This window comes from Pinus tabuliformis, chromosome 2_1 (genome assembly GCF_031772625.1).
Source record: "Pinus tabuliformis cultivar Carrire ecotype Pingquan chromosome 2_1, CPIR1, whole genome shotgun sequence".
NCBI classification, from domain to species: domain Eukaryota; kingdom Viridiplantae; phylum Streptophyta; class Pinopsida; order Pinales; family Pinaceae; genus Pinus; species Pinus tabuliformis.
This window is the reverse complement of record NC_142299.1, coordinates 606,237,042-606,256,464: the sequence shown is the minus strand read 5'-3', so window position 1 is coordinate 606,256,464 and position 19,423 is coordinate 606,237,042. Positions and strand designations below refer to the sequence as shown.

At 33.7% G+C, this 19,423-nt stretch overlaps 2 pseudogenes; both read left to right on the top strand.

The window, feature by feature from the left end:
• Positions 1–14,186: 14,186 nt before the first annotated feature.
• LOC149201951 (putative receptor-like protein kinase At1g11050 pseudogene) lies at positions 14,187–14,972 on the top strand (annotated as a pseudogene).
• Positions 14,973–17,416: 2,444 nt separating this feature from the next.
• LOC149201950 (small heat shock protein, chloroplastic pseudogene) lies at positions 17,417–18,226 on the top strand (annotated as a pseudogene).
• Positions 18,227–19,423: the final 1,197 nt, after the last annotated feature.

Sequence of the window (19,423 nt, the reverse complement as noted above, 5' to 3'; positions counted from 1 at the left end):
TGGTAAAAATGAATATTTGTTTGTCATCCTTATATTGAATGTAATTAAATTTATTTAGTTATTTGTTTTATAAATAAAAATTTATGATTATTTGTGTTATTAAAAGTTTTTTGAAATTATGTAACTGATTTCAAATTTTAAAATATAACTATGAGCATATTTTTTGCTCTATTCTTCCGGAGATGAGCTTCCCAAATCTTTTATTCGTTGGGTGTATTGCTGCACCTTTTGGGGCAATTGCTAGCTATAAAATTATATGCTAATGCTAATACAACGCTTTATCAATAGCACAAGTTAAAAAAAATTATAACGGCCCAAAATTTGGCAGGAATGAAAGCCTGTCGCCTTCAGGCCTCCAATAGGTTATTCCAAGTGGCGTGGTTTTTCTTGAATAACGGTGATGACTGCATATGTGGTTAGCAGCTAGAGATGATTGTCCTCATTGCTGGTTTGACAATTGAGTTAGGATAGATTTTACTACCTATATGAAAAATCATAATAATTTTTAAAAATCTTAAAAAATTATTTAATATTAAAAAATTAAAATTAAAATATTATTATTATTAAGAAAAAAAGATAATATATATTTAGTTACATATATATTTAAATGAAAATAAATAAATTTAGTAAACAAATTAAATAATTTATTGGAGCCAAAGTTTCGAACCCTCCACTGTGGTTCATCATCAAGGCAAAGGTGGAGCATCTGATCTAACATTAACAATATATATAGGTGGAGATGCTTCAAAAAATATAAATTGATCCGTTAGAAAGTCAAAAATAAAAATTAATTAAATAGAAATTAAACGTTATAAACTCAGAGTAGTTACAAACGTTTAAAAACATCTTCACATATAAAAAACTAATAAATAAATAGATAATAAATTATAAAATAAATAAATAAGTATTAAAAATGAATAATTAAGAATCATACAAATTTTCAAATAAACAAATTTCAAAAAAAAATAATAATAAATAAGATTAAGCATAAAAAATCAAGAATTATACATTTTTTTCAAAAATAAATAAATATATATATTATTTTCATTAGTGTCTATATTGGAGCAGAACACAACAGAGGTCTACTGATGGGAAGATGTTTGAAAGCACTGCTAGCTTTTCTGTGTACAGCAGTCTGTCGAGTAAACCCTGTGGTTTTCTTCAGGTTCTATTTTTGAATGCTCTGAGTACCTTGAAGAAACCTCTACGAATGACACTCGTTGGGGATTTGCATTCTCTTCAAAGTAAAGAAGAGGAAAATCGTACAGCCAAAGCTTCCTGTGCACGACCCAGCAGGGAAGGTCAAAAAAAAATGGTCTTGAATGGTCCATGGAAGAAGAGGAGCGATTAGAATTACAACACCAGAAAGTGCTAGGTAGCGTAAAGTTTATCTTAATGAACATCAATAAGGAGACTAATCCCTTTAAAGTACAATCCAACAAAACGTTCGGCTCTTAAACCAAGTACCAACCACCTCCCCAATGTAAATTGGGGTTTCTTCTCAAAGCCAATGATGTCGAGGCCACAACGGTCACATGGATGAATAAGAAATATTTAGATAGTCAGTCTGTTTTGCTTTTATGTGTAGAAAATAACAGCTATTCGAAATATTCGGAAAAGAAAAGAGATACTAGAGAAATAGAGATATTGAACTTGCTGAGTCAATTTCTTGGCAGGAGATAAAGCAATGGATCTCAAGTTCCGCTGTTGAAGGATTTTCGAAACAATGACGTGGGTTCTCTTGGGCGACTGGTGATTCCTAAGGATAGTTTGTTGCAAATACACGTTCCTCTATGATATGGTGAAACTATTTCTACCGAATGTTTGATCAGTTTATAATCATCCTTGTAGCGTGCTGAATGTTTGAGGTTATAGAGAGTATTGGTCTATACTCGGTAGATTTAGTAGCATTTATAGACCATAAGATACATTTAAGTCCATACTATGGAACTGAGAATAAATTATAGCAATTGAGTTTTAGTCAGAGGTTGTTTTGATGTTTGAGTTAGCGACTATCTGATCGAAAAAATATCGCCAAAAAAATTCAAATTATAAGAACGTTTTTGCGAAACAATTTTGTAACTTAGTTATTATTGTGATGTTAGAGGCTGTTTTGAGCCAAAAAGAATCTTGGACAGAAATCGGACCGCATTTAAGGGCTGTTTTCATTCAGATCACTTGCCCTCACGTTTCACATAATAATTTGGATAGATTTCCATCCAGGGATAATGAATTATGTTAACACATTCTTATGTAATTCACTAATTGTTTAGTGACCAAACTCAACAACAAATTATATGAACTGTTAAAATCTTGGGGTGCTTTTGCTTCTGCTTTATTTACTAGCCATCTTAAAATCACATACACTTCATCATCAATTTTATCTCTATTGCAAGGAAGGCATTGTAGTTCACATATGACATCATAATCGAGTGGTGGAAGTTACATTCTCTACAACAATAGATTTAAAAAATGTGTCTACAACACGGATGATTGTAAACTAATTACTACATATGAAAATCAAGTTTAGTTGTGGGGTACCCACAACTTGGTTAGTAAATGTATTAAATATTAAGAGACCAACTGCTAGAAACTATTACAAGAAGCGATGATCAATGATTGGGAATTCACGCCTAACTCGATCATTAAAAAATATTTGGTCAAATCGTTGAAAATTGGGGTTTAAGCTAAATCCGTATATGGTAGAATATAAATTTTAGATAGTGAGAATGTATTTAGACCTGGAAGGAGCCTTGGGATATCAATTAGAATGAGATCCTCAAGAAAACATATTCTTGTAGTTTGTGGTTGAAATAACTTAACGAAACTTGGAGGAAGTGAAAATGTGATGGAAAGATTGATTCCTGCAACAAAATGGTGTTTAATAATTATTGTTTAATTTTTGTAATGGTTATGCACATCTGGTTACAAAGAGATATACCAAGTAGAAAGAAAGGACTACGTCATGGTAAAATTTTACATATTGACTTACAGGTGGTTAATCTTGTATAATGTCTTTGTTTGATAAGATTACTGTTTAGATTTTGGAGCATGATGTTTATGACTCTCAATATATTTTAGTTGAAAATGACTATTGAGCATATTTGAATGAGGAAATTTGGAAACACAATTTTGTGTTTTAAACTGTAATTGTTATAAGTATTGGCACAAAATGAAGGATATTATGATCCAAATAGAAATGCTGTTTCCATTCATAATTATAGGAAATTTAATTTCCTCTAACCACAAATTGAGGAAATATTTTTCGGAGCAGGGATTGTTGGTAGCATTAGCAGCATACTGACATCTTGACTACATCAAAGAAGCAAGTGAAAAGAGAGATCAAAGTAGAAGGAAAATGGATATTTTGGGAAAGTATAATTAATCGAAGACTTCACGTAACTATGAGAAATTAAGGAATTACAATTAGATTTATATTCTAAGAGAAAAATGTAAATAAAAATGTAGAGTAACAAGGAAAAACTAGCATGAATTTTTTAAATGTACCCCAAACAGTGGAATATCAAACCTGAAATTGATAATTGGAGCACTTGGTCTATTTTCAAGGGCATAAAAATCAAATTTATATATGCACACAATGTAGTAGAACTTGTGAATTTGTTTACATAAGATGGAAGACAAAATTGGAAAACACATCCACCTATATATGCAAGAATACAGGCCATAACATCAACATCAAACAAAAAGGAAAATTAAATGTGCATAAGGAAAAAAAATGATAGTATGTATCACTAAATAGAATCATACCATGGATCCTTTACAAAAACATCCATATGACCAATGTGATTCAAACCCTAAAACATTAACAAATATGATCTCAATGTTCATAAATTTATCACTTGGGTGCATGTTGACCAAATAAATGCCATCGACGTTCATGAAGAATGGCTTGACTCTAAAGATAAAATAGGGAAGATATACACAATTGCAATATTGTATGCCAATTTCCTACCAATTCCCATTAACCAACCTCAGAGCATAATGAACAATATCTTCATTAAAATTCTTTTTACATTGTATTGGAACTTATCAATGAAATCTTGGAAATAAAAAAACACAAGCAACTTATTTGATTCCTTGGGTAAATATCCAAGTATAAAATTAAATATCACAACATGGTAGAAAAATGATCAATTCTAAAACATTGCTAGGGAGAAAAAAGTTCCAAGATTTTCATCAGATTCGACCTATTTAACTTATAGAAAAATAAAAATAAATATGCATATAATCCTTTGTGTGTTCGTTTGACTCAAAAGACTTTTGTTGATTGAGCAGTTGTTCATCTCAAGTTCTATCAAAAGTATCATAGTCACCATTGTAACTTATTATCTTTTTCCCATGTCAATCCAAAATATATGTAAGCACTTTCACCACATAAGAATATAAAGAAATTAATTATAGAAAACAGAAATAAATGGAACATTTCATGTGTGAAAAGGATATGCAAACTTCTTATGTGTGCAAGGATCCATTTACTCAATAAATTACAAAGTAAATATATATACCTTCAACTTTTTGAAGGCTTCAAAAGTTGAACGGATTTAAATACCATGTTTAAGGATTTTCTAGACTGTGACAAAATAGTAAATGTTTTTAGCCATTCCAAAAGATATGAGTCCATCCATAAAACTGCATGAAGATCAAGGCGACAACAGGCACATATCATCCATATGAAAGAGAATATTGATTTATTGTCGTTTATTCAAATAGGGTTCCTAATGGCAAGTAGTAATAGCTCATTACAATGGGTTAATCAGTGAAATCAAGTCATTTGTAGATCACATGGAAGAGAAATCCTTACACACCATCCTCCAAAAGGACCTTTGTTGTTTTTAGTTGCATATTTGGAGTGAAACTATGTCCTTGAAAAATTCAACATCAGTAGGCAATAGATGTGACTAGGACTTTGAAAAATCAAATTGGAATCCCCTTGCAACAAGAAAAACCCACATATTAAACTAATGTGATAAAAGTACATCACAAACATATCAAATAAAAAAAAACAAAACACAAGTAGTCATTACCAAAAACTTTTACTCATAGCACTAACATGAAAAAAAATATATGAACTAGCCACCCCATAATTCGGTTAGCATGCCAAGATTATAGTTTATCTATGTTCATTAATCCACAATAACTCCATATACAAGCATATATCGATAGAAATCCAGTAACTCTTGGTATCATATCTAACAATGGATTTCAGGTATCTCTTGCTATTCATTTTCCTTGGTCCCTGTCAAAATTTTACAAAACCATGTTCTAATTTTGATAGCTCATTTTAAATGGGAATTGAGGTTTCTCTCCAGCTTGTAATTAAGAATGGGCATGAAATGCATGGTCAACTTTCTAAATATATAGAAAATCTAAAAATGATAAACTTTATTGACCTTATAATTCCCTTATGTAATAAAATGGGGCACTTTCACTATTTTCAGGGAACTTATCTTCAACATCATGTAAGAAATATTTAACTTCCACATAAATCTCCACCCATCTATTGCTTCATATAGAAACTATTCATCTATTACTTTCTTCAACATTATTTCATCTGTATCTTTCGCATTATTTAAAGCATCACATCGACAATATCTTCGTTCTGTGATGTATAACTAGAAGTGAACTTTTAATAGTGCATTAAATCATACCTATGAGGGTTCACCTAGGTATTTGTATTGAAACATGTGGACATAAATAACATTATTTGCATGCAAATCAGATAAATATTGCAAATAAAAAATTAATTTTCATGTACATTACTTTGTATGTTGACATGCAAGTTACATATATGTTTTGGGAGGCTTATACTAAGTTTCCCCCCACCCATACTATGTAGAGCTCATCATGATGTTTTAATCAAGTTAACATGGAACACATGAATAACACGAGAGATTTTCAAGGTGAAATTTCAGTATCCTTTGAAAATAAAATGTCCATTTTACAAAGCAAGAAGGAAGGCTCTCGATACTGATATTTTTAATATCCTTACCAGGTCATTCTTTTATAGTTAATTTCCTTGAACTGAATGCATTAAGGTTTGTTATATATTCTAAGAAATAATTCTATGCATTCACTATTTGTATAAATTATAACTCATGAATATAACAAAAATCATTGATTTGTGTTGAATGGAATATTCTGAAGTATGGAATGCACCTTTAAAGTGTTAGTTTACCATAGAATTGTGATTTTGAACTTGTTTCCAAGTTGTCTAAGACATATATCCCACTTTTATATTGATTCAAAACAAATTATCTTCTTATGTATGACCATATATAGCAGTTCATATAGACATGCGATCATTTCTTCATCATCTTCTTCACCCTATGAGGCCCAATTCTTAAAAAATCCTTTAGGAAAGATTCTACTACCAACATCATTGTAAGAAATAAAAATATAGATCATACTTATTATGAATAGTATGTTTATGTTTATATCATAGTATGGCTCTAAAAATGGTATACAAAGTCGAAGCTCACATCCTTCCTTGCTCTAGGTGGAAGAGCCACACAAGATCATATTCACGAAGATGGGCTAGTTTTGAAGGAGGCCACTTGAAGGTTATAGTTTTCAAGGTTATATGTTGTTTGATCTACGTCCAACCAAAGAAGGAATTACAAAGAGTGGAAGTTTAAGAGATTAAAAAGGGTATAATTTTGATAGTTAAACATTGTTTCATTTGTGCCCAAGCAAAGACGAAACTATAGAAAGGGGAAGTACAAGATATTAGAAAATGTATGGAGTTCATTCGTAACAACCAACTTTTCAAAATATGCAAGAAATTTTTTGCAAATTATTTCCAAGTGGTTGTGGAAAAATCAAAGATGGAGGTTATGCAAAAGCAAATTAAATATGCTCAGTTTTAGTTCCCAAAATTCCAACGAAACCTTGGTTAACTCATGAACTCCTCTATCCCCAATTCTCACTATGATGTGCATGACCAAAATGACATTTCAAAAAGGAATGAGGCCTCTTTCATTTCGTGGAAATATAACACCATAAAGAATTCTAAGGGAAAGAATGCATGTCGAGGTCTCTAATTTGAGACTTTTCCCGTGACATAAAAAATAGAGGTGAATATTCGCAAGAAAATACGCAACTTAATGAGCTCTAGACCTATATAATTAATATGCAATGTATGTTGATCATGATATAAAAGAGCCATTTCAAACCTCTAAAATTAACCAAAACCATAGAGATGGGTGCCCACAAATGGAAATTTATATGAATGTCATCTTGTAGGGTTTTAGCAAAGAAAAACAATTGAGAAGATTCAAGCAAGATGTAGAATTAAGAAATGAAACCCCAATTTTAGTTCAGGTTGCATACCTCAACATGCAACGAATAGTAATAATTTGAGTTCTCGCCATACTGTGAAAATATTTACCCTTTTCGTGGTTTTTAAAAATCATGGAGACGTTGGATAGAGCAAGGACTACGAGGACCCTTCATTTTACAATAAAATATCCTATGAACCTAGCTCCATTTTGCAACAACATCTCCCACGTACCTAGCTCGGATTGGGAAGACCGAACCTAGATCATATTAGGAATACCAAACACTGATTAGGAAGACTAAAAAATTATTTAGAAATTGCATTCATTTGACCTGATCTCTTTTTGGCTCGATGGATGAGGAATCTTCTCCATATATGATTTTGTAGGCCGCCTTTTCCGTGTCTAACAAAAGACTAGAATTGAATGGATTTGACCGTGACGACCCATCAATGTCTCCCCACAAGGACTGTTATGATCCTTTGCTCCTTATAATACTTTTCTTCCCCACAAGAGCCCTTGTGCTTCTCTGCTCCTTACAATATTTTTCCTCGCAAGAGCTCTTGTGTTCCTCTGCTCCTCATAATATTTTTCCCAATAATAAAAAGTGTCACGATTCACTAGATATTTTGGGAAAGTATGATTACTAGAATACTTTACGTAACTATGAGAAATTAAGGAATTACCATTAGATTTACATTCTAAGAGAAAAATGTAAATAAAAATGTAAAGTAACAAGGAAAAACTAGCATGAATTTTTTAAATGTACCCCAAATAATGGAATATCAAACCTGAAATTGATAATTGGAGCACTTGGTCTATTTTCAAGGGCTTAAAAATCAAATTTATATATGCACACAATGTAGTAGAACTTGTGAAATTGTTTACATAAGATGGAAAACAAAATTTAAAAACACCTCCACCTGTATATCCAAGAATACAGGCCATAACATCAACATGAAACAAAAAGGAAAATTAAATGTGCATACGGAGAAAAAATGATAATACATATCACTAAATAGAATCATACTATGGATCCTTTACAACAACATCCATATGACCAATGTGATTCAAACCCCAAAACATCAACAAATATGACCTCAATGCTCATAAATTTATCACTTGGGTGCATGTTTACCAAATAAATGCTATCAGCGTTCATGAAGAATGGCTTGACTCTAAAGATAAAATAGGGAAGATATACACAATTGCAATATTGTATGTCAATTTTGTATGAATTCCCATTGACCAACCTCAGAGCATAATGAACAATACCTTCATTAAAATTCTTTTTGGATTGTACTGGAACTTATCAATGAAAGCTTGGAAACAAAAAACACGAGCAACTTATTTTATTCCTTGGGTAAATATTTGAGTATAAAATTAAAGATCACAACATGGTAGAAAAATGATCAATTCTAAAACATTGCTAGGGAGAAAAGAGTTCCAATATTTTCATCAGATTCAACCTATTTAACATATAGAAAAATAAAAATAAATATGCATATAATCCTTTGTGTGTTAGTTTGACTCAAAATATTTTTGTTGATTGAGCAGTTGTTCATCTCAAGTTCTCTCAAAAGTATCATAGTCACCATTGTAACTTATTAGCTTTTTCCCATGTCAATCCAAAATATATGTAAGCACTTACACCACATAAGAATCTAAAGAAATTAGTTATAGCAAAGAGAAATAAACGAAACATTTCATGTGTGAAAAGTATATGCAAACTTCTTATTTGTGCAAGGATCCATTTACTCAATAGATCACAAAACAAATATATATACCTTCAACTTTTTGAAGGCTTCAAAAGTTGAATGGATTTAAATACCATGTTTAAGGGTTTTCTAGCATGTGACAAAATAGTTAATGTTTTTGGCCATTTCAAAAGATATGACTCCATCCATAAAACTGCATGAAGATCAAGGTGACAACAGACACATATCATCCATATGAAAGAGAATACTAAGTTATTGTCAGTTATTCAAATAGGGTTCCCAATGGCAAGTAGTAATAGATCATTACAATGGGTTCATCAGTGAAATCAAGTCATTTGTAGAGCGCATGCAAGAGAAATCCTTACACGCCATCCTCCAAAAGGGCCTTTGTTGTTTTTAGTTGCATATTTGGTGTGAAACTAAGTCCTTGAAAAATTCAACATTAGTAGGTAATGTATGTGACTAGGACTTTGAAAAATCAAAATGGAATCCCCTTGCAACAAGAGAAACCCACATATTAATCTAATGTGATAAAATTACATCACAAACATATCAAATAAAAAAACACAAACACAAGTAGTCATTACCACAAACTTTTAGGCATAACACTAACAGAAAAAAAACATATATGAACCAGCCACCCCATAATTCGGTTAGCATGACAAGAGTATAATTTATCTATGTTCATTAGTGTACAATAAATCCATATACAAGAATCTATCGATAGAATTCTAGTAATTCTTGGTATCCTATCTAACAATGGCTTTCAGGTATCTCTTGCTCTTCATTTTCCTTGGTCCCTGTCACAATTTTACAAAACCATGTTCTAATTTTGATAGCTCATTTTAAATGGGAATTGAGGTTTCCCTCCAACTTGTAATTAAGAACGGGCATGAAATGCATGGTCAACTTTCTAAAGATATAGAAAATCTAAAAAATGACAAACTTTATTGACCTTATAATTCCATTACGTAATAAAATGGGGCACTTTCACTATTTTCAGGGAACTTATCTTCAACATCATGTAAGAAATATTTAACTTCCAGATAAATCTCCACCCATCAATTGCTTCCTATAGAAACTATTCATCAATTACTTTCTTCAGCATTATTTCATCTGTATCTTTCACATTATTTAAAGCATCACATCGTCATTATCGTCGTTCTGTCATGTATAACTAGAAGTGGCCTTTTAAGAGTGCATTCAATCATACCCATGAGGGTTCACCCAGGTATTTGTATTGAAACACGTGGACATAAATAACATTATTTGCATTCAATTCAGATAAATATTGCAAATAAAAAAGAAATTTTCATGTACATTACTTGGTATGTTGACATGCAAGTTACATATATGTTTTGGGAGGCTTATACTAAGTTTCCCCCCACCCATACTATGTAGAGCTCATCATGATGTGTTAATCAAGTTAACTTGGAACACATGAATAGTAGGAGAGATTTTCAAGGGGAAATTTCAGTATCCTTTGAAAATAAAATGTCCAGTTTACAAAGAAATAAGGAAGACTCTCGATACTGAGATTTTTAATATCCTTACCAGATCATTCTTTTACAGTTAATTTCCTTAACTTGAATGCATTAATGTTTGTCGTATATTCTAAGAAATAATTCTATGCACTCACTGTTTGTATCAATTCTAAGTCATGAATATAACAAAAATCATTGATTTGTGTTGAATGGAATATTCTCAAGTATGGAATACACCTTTAAAGTGTCATTTTACCATAGAATTGTGAATTTGAACTTGTTTCCAAGCGGTCTAAGACATACAACCCACTTTTATATTGATTCAAAACAAATTAGCTTCTTATGTATGACCATATATAGCAGTTCATATAGACATGTGATCATTTCTTCATCATATTCTTCATCCTATGAGGCCCAATTCTTAGAAAACCCTTTAGGAAAGATTCTACTACCAACATCATTGTAAGAAATAAAAATATAGATCATACTTATTACCAATAGTATGTTTATGCTTATATCATAGTATGGTTGTCAAAATGGTACACAAAGTCGAAGCTCACATCCTTCCTTGCTCTAGGTGAATGAGCCACACAAGATTGTATTCACGAAGATGGGCTAGTTTTGAAGGAGGCCACTTGAAGGTTATAGTTTTCAAGGTTATACATTGTTTGATCTATGTGCAACCAAAGAAGGAATTACAAAGAGTGGAAGTTTAAGAGATTAAAAAGGGTACAATTTTGATAGTTAAACATTGTTTCATCTGTGCCCAAGCAAAGACGAAACTATAGAAAGGGGAAGTACAAGATATTAGAAAATGTATGCAGCTCATTCCTAACAACCAACTTTTCAAAATATGCAAGACAGTTTTTGCAAATTATTTCCAAGTGGTTGTGGAATGATCAAAGATGGAGGTTATGCAAAAGCAACTGTAATATGCTCGGTTTTAGTTCCGAAAATTCCAACGAAACCTTGGTTAACTCGTGAGCTCCTCTATCCCCAATTCTCACTGTGATGTGCATGACCAAAATGACATTTCAAAAAGGAATGAGGCTTCTTTCATTTCACGCAAATATAACACCATAAAGGATTCTAAGGGAAAGAATTTATGTCGACATCTCTAATTTGAGACTTTGCCAGTGACATGAAATATAGAGGTGAAAATTCGCAGAAAATACCCAACATAATGAACTCTAGATCTGTCTAATTAATATGCAATGTATGTTGATCACGACATAAAAGAGCCATTTCAGGCCTCTAAAATAAACCAAAAACATAGAGATGGGTTCCCACAAAGGGAAATTTATATCAATGTCATCTCCTAGGGTTTTAGCAAAGAAAAACAATTGAGAAGATTCAAGCAACATGTAGAATTAAGAAATGAAACCCCGATTTTAATTCAAGTTGCATACCTCAACATGCAACAAATAGTCATAATTTGAGTTCTAGCCATACTGTGAAAATATTAACCCTTTTCGTGGTTGTTAAAAATCATGGAGACGTTGGATAGAGTAAGGGCTACGAGGACCCTTAATTTTGAAACAAAATATCCTATGAACCTGGCTCCATTTTGTAGCAACATCTTCCCCAAACCTAACTCGGATTGAGAAGACCGAACCTAGATCAGATTAGGAATACCACACATAGATTAGGAAGACCAAACAATCAGTGAGAAATGGAATTCATTTGACCTAATCTCTTTTCTGCTCGATGGCTGAGGAATCTTCTCCAAATCTGATTTTGTAGGCCGCCTTATCTGTGTCTAACAAAACACTAGAATTGAATGGATTTGACCATGAGGACCCATCAATGTCTCCCTTCGAGGACTATTATGGTCCTATGCTCCTTATAATACCCTTTTTACCCACACTATTACTGGACTATTATGCTCCTTATAATACCCTTTTTACCCACACTATTACTGGACTATTACTGTTTCCATGTATAGAGGAAAACTGTAACAACACTTTCAGTGTTTTTGTTTTTATTAGTATCGCTTTCCCCAAAGATTCAAATATCTGATAGTATCCATCGTTTTCTATATATAAACATTAATAATCCAGTATCAGTGTTTTGCAATAATTATTCTTTTGTACCATAATCAAAATTTCATTAAACAAATAAATTTGTACCATAATCAAATTCAAAATTTAATTTTAATTTGAAAAGAAACGGCTATAATCTATCAATTCATCCCCAAATTTGGAAAGATACGGTTATTCATTAAAGAAAAACTATAAAAGAAAGGATTATTATTCAAATGAAGCGCCAAATCATTTCGAAAAGAGACTCTCGTTATTTAAAAGAAAAACGAACAAAATTACACTCGCGATGTAAAAGAAGACAAAAATGATTTTAACAAATGTACGAAATGTTTCATATTTTCTATTAAGGAAAATTGGAATAAATTTTTATTTTATGTATTACCATAGGTTTTTTTTTCGAAATATATTTATTCTAATTTAATTTAAAGTATATAATTAAGCCGAAGGTTTTTTTTATGGTGAGCCTTTGTCTTACGGCACTGTAGCTAGATTCGTCGGCTGCCACGTAATTTAGGTAGAGTGTCTCACCATTAGGCTTAATTAAATTTCTTGCGGCAACGTGAACCCGAGATGTGGAGATGCTAAGAAACAGTTATTGCGTCGTGTGAATGCGGTGGAAAGTAGTAGAGGACTGAAACGCGCCATAAGAGTTGCCATCGCCATGAAAGCAGAGGTGACTAAGAGTTGTCTGAATTCTGGCATGCATGGTTCTGTGTGACCTGTTTTCAGGTACTCGTAGGTGAAATGGTTCTCTGATTTAGCTCCTCATTGCCTGCATTAGATAGAGATTCTCTGGTCCTTTCCTTCGTCGATCGCGCGGGATAACAAAAATTAAAATGAAGATTATCTTCCTCCTGCAGCTGCTCTCATTACAATATTGGGCGTTCACTGATGCAGAATGTCCAATGGACTTACAGTATGTCAGTAAATTGCCTTAGGATAAGTCTTCCCGTGAATCACGTAATAGTGGCGGGAATGATAGCCCATGTTACGAGACATTGCTTGTCTGGTTTGGAGTAGGATTAGCTCAGTACTTGAGAAACACATCACTTTTTGAGCTTCCCACAAATGCCTTTGTCTTTGACCGTCTCAAGCAATTTCAGCAGAACCTGGGCTCTCTGGGTCTGTTGCCAGACTTGGTAGCGATATGTTTGGAGAATAGTTTGTCTGGGTTTCTATTGAGCCCTCTCCTCTGCGTGGGCATACAAACCAAGCAGGGTTGTATTCGCAAAATGGGAACTACTCACCTCGACTCAGCCTGCAAAGGAAACCTCTCAGGTATGGCTGCCTGTCAGCTATGCAAAGATAGTGGAGACCTCCTTCAAAAGATTCTGGTGGACATGTACAAAAATTTGACAAGTACTAAACTAGTGAGAAATACTGCTATTTCATGGTGTTGTATGCCGCCAGAGTGGTCAATGAATTTGGGCCCAAGAGCCCAAATACTGCTCGGTGTATTCTTCACCTGCCCTTCATCCAAACCGTGTCTCAGCGCCCAGTTTTAGTCTACGGAATCCTCAACACTGTTGCAGCCCTCTTGATCTACGCTTCTGGGCTTCTCTACGGTTTGTGGGTGAGGAGGAGGAATCATAAGGCTTTGTATAGGGGATTCGTGAAGCGGAATATTTTTTTTTTTTGAAGTCTGCCATGAAACCCAACACTGGGGCAATGTGGTTCAACATTCAGGAGATCAAGATCGCCACCGATAATTTCAGTGGCGAAAATCTCATCGGCTAAGGGGGCTTCAGTACAATGTACAAAGGAACGCTTGATGACGGTCGGCACATTGCAGTGAAGAGAATAAAAAACTGCACTCCGGAAGGGGATTATGAATTCGTGAACGAGGTGGAGATCATCAACAACACGAGGCACATGAATCTTTTGGTTTTGAGAGGTTGTTGCATAGCCAACGACGAAAGGGAAGGACATCAACGGTTTATGATATACGATTACATGCCGAATGAGAGTCTGGATAACCATCTCTTTGGACAAAAGTCCATGGCCAAACCTTTGAGTTGGCCGCAGCGCAGGAATATCGCGATGGGGACTGCCAAAGCGTTGGCGTATCTCCACGATGGAATAGAGTTTGTGATTTATCACAGAGACATCAAGGCCACTAACATTCTATTAGATGATGATATGAATGCTCGTGTTGCCGATTTTGGTTTGGCAAGGATCATGACTAAAGAAGATACAGGAAAATCCTGTTTGATAAGAAGGGTAGCAGGTATGCACAACCACTTGGCCCTCGAATATGCTCTCTACGACCAAATAACAGATAAAAGTGATGTGTATAGCTGTGAGGTTCTGCTGTTAGGGATCATGAGGGCAGAAAAGATCTCGACACCACTACGGAGTCGGCCTCCCATTATCTCAGCTGGTGAAAGGAGGACAGAATCAGGCAGAACGGGGTGGAGAGATTTTTTTTACTAGGTATTCTGTGTGCCCACGTTATGGTGGCATTCAAACCTGGAATGGTGGAGGTCGTGAAGATATTGGAGGGAGAAGCGGAGATCCTGGAATTCCTGACAGACCTTTGCCACTGATGCACCATGGAATATCTTTCCTTACAGACGAATGAAACGATTCCTTCGGAATTTCTGAAAGCATTTTTCTACTTCCTTCAGAGGATCTAGATAAAATATCTGGGGCCATGAAACCATTGAAGGCGAGTAGGATTGCAGCGGATGATGGTAACTGTCCAGCATAACATTCTGTAAATGAAATGAAATCAGCGTAAATTTAAGCGTCCGACGTGTTTTTAGCCTTTCTGTAAATGAAAGTAAATTGATATATATTTGTAGATGCGTTCATGAAAGTGGACCCTACATCTGACATCTGTGATGTGAGATGATTTATCATAAATTTCTTGGAATATGCAGTGGCATTCCAAACAGTGCAAAGGGAAGCATGTGCGGTGCATGAGCGCTGTCGATTTCGCAGTTGTCTATAACGTGATTTTTTGAAAGTTTTTTTGGCGGGTTTTTTCTGTCGAAATCCCAGGGGTTTTCGAGGGTGCTGAATCCAAATATGCCGTTAAAAAACCATTTTAACTGCAACAAATCAAGATTTAACCTCAATTTCTTCCGCCAGATTCCGTTACTCGAATCTCCAAAAAAATCACATTATAAACAACTCCCTCTATTTCTTGATTTTTTGGGATGTTGTCGACACCACCTGCCAGCGTTACTTTCGAAAAATGTAATTTATTTATTTATTTCCTTTCTCCAAACGACTGTAATAGCGAGTTATTTTTAAATCTCTTTTTCCTTTCCTACCACCAGACGGAATTTAAGTTTGGGTTATTTTTAATTCTAATGAAAGAAATGTGTACAGAATTTAAGTTAGGGTTATGTTTAATTTTCATGAAAGAAATGTGTACTTATTGATAACATGTTACGTAAAATTATGTATATATATAGATATATAATTCTAAACAATATTTTTTTCTAAATACTATGCTATGAAAGAAATGTGTACTTATTGATAACATGTTACGGAAAATTATATATATAGATATAGATATATAATTCTAAACAATTTTTTTTTCTAAATATTATGCTACTAAACACATTATTTATATTGACCAAAAAAAATACTTAAAAAAGACCACAATATAAAATAGAAAAACTATTTAAAACATTTAAAACATTTTTTTTTTCAATTGCTTTATATGATATATACATAATCTTTGTTATTCTTATTAGGAAGTATTTGATATTTTTATTTTTATTTTTATTTTTATTTTAACTTTTAATTTATTTTTTTTGGACATTAAATATTTTATTATATATAAAATCAAAATATTTTCTTTTAACATTGGTTTTTATATATATAGATATATATGAATTTGATATGGACATATGCTAGATTTTCAGATAGTTTATTTAAGTTCATGTTGAAATATTTGTTTAAAATATAAATTTAAACATCTTACTCACACTTTTTTTTACTTCTAATTACTTTATTCCTTTTAAAACTTGATATAAAATTATATTAAGTCATGTAGACATCAAAATATTTTATTTATTATTGAGAGCGAGTGAAATATTTTTACTGCATTTGGTTGTAATATCAACAACAAACCATAGTGAAATTGGAATTATTAATATTTTATAATTATTTTAATTAATACTAACTAAATATACATATTCAATTTTGTTTTTTATTTTAGTTGTCATTACTTTTCTATTTAGAGAATATTTTATTTTTATTTTAAATGATACACATGTCAAATTCAAATTGAACACGGACCTAATTACACTTTGCCCTCATAGTAGGTTGTAGAATGAACTTCTCAACTCAATGGATCAAAGCTTAAATTTTTACCATGTTTACTTCATATTTTTTACCATATTTACTTCACTCATTTATTTTATTTAAAATATTTTTAATATGTCATTTAATAATTAAATCGAAGGTTTTTCTATAGTGAGGTTTTACCTCACGACACTATTCCTAGATTTGTAGTCGGCCACCTAAGCATGCCCAATGAAAATTGTTTTATTATTATTAGATTTTCCCTCACCCACATAAATACGTAGTTCAACTAATTAATCACATGATCGAGTAGCAAATATGTAGTATATATACCATTTTGAGTAGTCTACCTAGGCGGCAGAATGGCCCGTTTTCCGTCGCCGACCGGAAAATCGTCCGGCTCCGGCCACCGGCAATCCCTCCGCCCTCCGGCACCCTCCCCTAGCTCCGGCACCCTCCTTCTCCGCCATCCTCCCCTGGCAATCCTGACATTCCCTGCCATTCCCTGACAAAAAATTCGATCGCAGTTGGAGGGCCTGACATCCCCTGACAGATCGGGGACGAGTTGGAATTGCAGCTGCTGAGTATTATTGTCGGTTCTAATTCGAATTGAGGAAATGGTCACCCCCGCGCTGCTCACTCACCTTCCTCTTCGACTTGGCGCTTCCCGCTCTGCAATTTCGGCCGTCAAGAAATGCCTGTTGCCTGCAGGCCGTCCAGGGGATTCTTTTGTTTCTTTAATGTGCCGGAGCTTGTCAACAGATGCAGCGAAATACAGGCCTAACGGCGATTCGTCGATTGAGGATGACAGAGAAAGCCGCCGGGTTTCGGAAATCTGCCGCGGGGGTTTCCCTAATGTTTTCGATGGTGAGCCTTGTAAAGATTCTTGAATTTCATTCCCGTTTGTTGTTATGTCGTTATTAATCTCTAAACCCTTGTCCTGATATGTTTTATCCTCTGAGGAGCTTAGGGTTTGGCCTAGACCAGCTGTTCGATAATCCTTTCCTCTCCTCGTCTCGCGGGACAGGGGATGCAGTTAGAGGCGGATCGAGGAAGCCGTGGGATGCAACGGAAGATAAGGATGCTCTGTATCTGCGGGTGGACATGCCGGGGTTGGGGAAGGAAGACGTCAACATTTATGCCGAGGATAATGCGCTGGTGATAAAGGGGGAATCCCTCCCAGACGCAGAGTTCGACGGCAGTGGTCGCAAATACAGCAGGCGAATCGAACTTCCTGCAAAAGTGTACAAGCTAGACCAGATCAAAGCTCAGATGAAGAATGGCGTCCTGAAAGTCATTGTTCCCAAGTTTACAGAAGAGGAGGTCAAGAATGTGATCAATGTGCAAGTGGAGTAAGGTTGTTTAGAGCTTTTCATTAGAGTTTTTTTGTTTTGAAACATCGAAGCTGAAAGTCTTGTATTTTTTTAACATACATCAATGATAAGCCTTTCTGGAATATAATATGATGCTGAGAGTATAGAATGGGCAAGGAGGATAACAGAGAGGTTAAATTCTGTCAATTTTGCTTCAACCTTCGATCGAAGAAGTGGGAAATCCAGATTTTGAATGTTAATGATTGTATTTTCATTTTTTTGATTGATTCGAGGCATTGTTAAAATGCCTATGTATAGATGGATTTTGAAATTTATGTATAGTGTTCAGTAACCGATGATTTTCCCTTTCCATATCACCCTGAATATCATTTTTTCTGAAATCCCCAGGAGGAGCAGTGATTAAGAAGTACATGGCTGTAAAAGGATCTACCCTCTGCAAATATGATGAATATATAACAAGATATTGTTATGGCTATGAACATTTTTAACACTGTTAGGGTTTGATGCAAGTTGTGACCAGATGGTGAATCAATATTGGAGCTGTTGCGACCAGATGGTGAATTATATTGGAGATTTTTTACCGTAAATATTCAATGCACGAGCATCTTAATTTTTACGACAAATTCATATAACGCGATAGAATAAAAGTCTTAGATTATTTTTTAATTGAAAAATAATAATTATATTATAATCTAATTAACATAATTTTTTATTTTTATTTTTGAGTTTACTTGTCCATTATTCACCACCTCGAGTTCTCTCGGTGAGACTTCATACTTGAGATACATTAGAAAATGAGACTTCATACTTCAGTGAGACTTCATATTTGAGCTAGACTTCATATTTGAGCTACCCTAGAAAATTCGACTTCATACAATCTTTGATTCAAATTCGACTTGATACAATCTTTGATTCTCCAGAAAATTTGACTTCATACTTGAGCTAACCCCCATACAATCTTTGATTCTCCAGAAAATTTGAATTCATACTTGAGTTAACTCATAAATTTTATACTTGGGCTACCCTAGAAGATTATAAATTGGTGAGACTTCATACTAAAGTGACCTCATACTTGAGCTACCCAAAAGATTATAAATCTGTGAGACTTCGGTATAAAATTAATTTTATACTTGAGTTACCCTAGAAGAAGATTTGAATGTTAATTTTATAGTTGAGATACCTTAGAAAATGAGACTTCATACTTCGGTGAGACTTCATATTTGAGCTACCCCAGAAAATTCGACTTCATACAATCTTTGATTCAAATTCGGCTTGATACAATCTTTGATT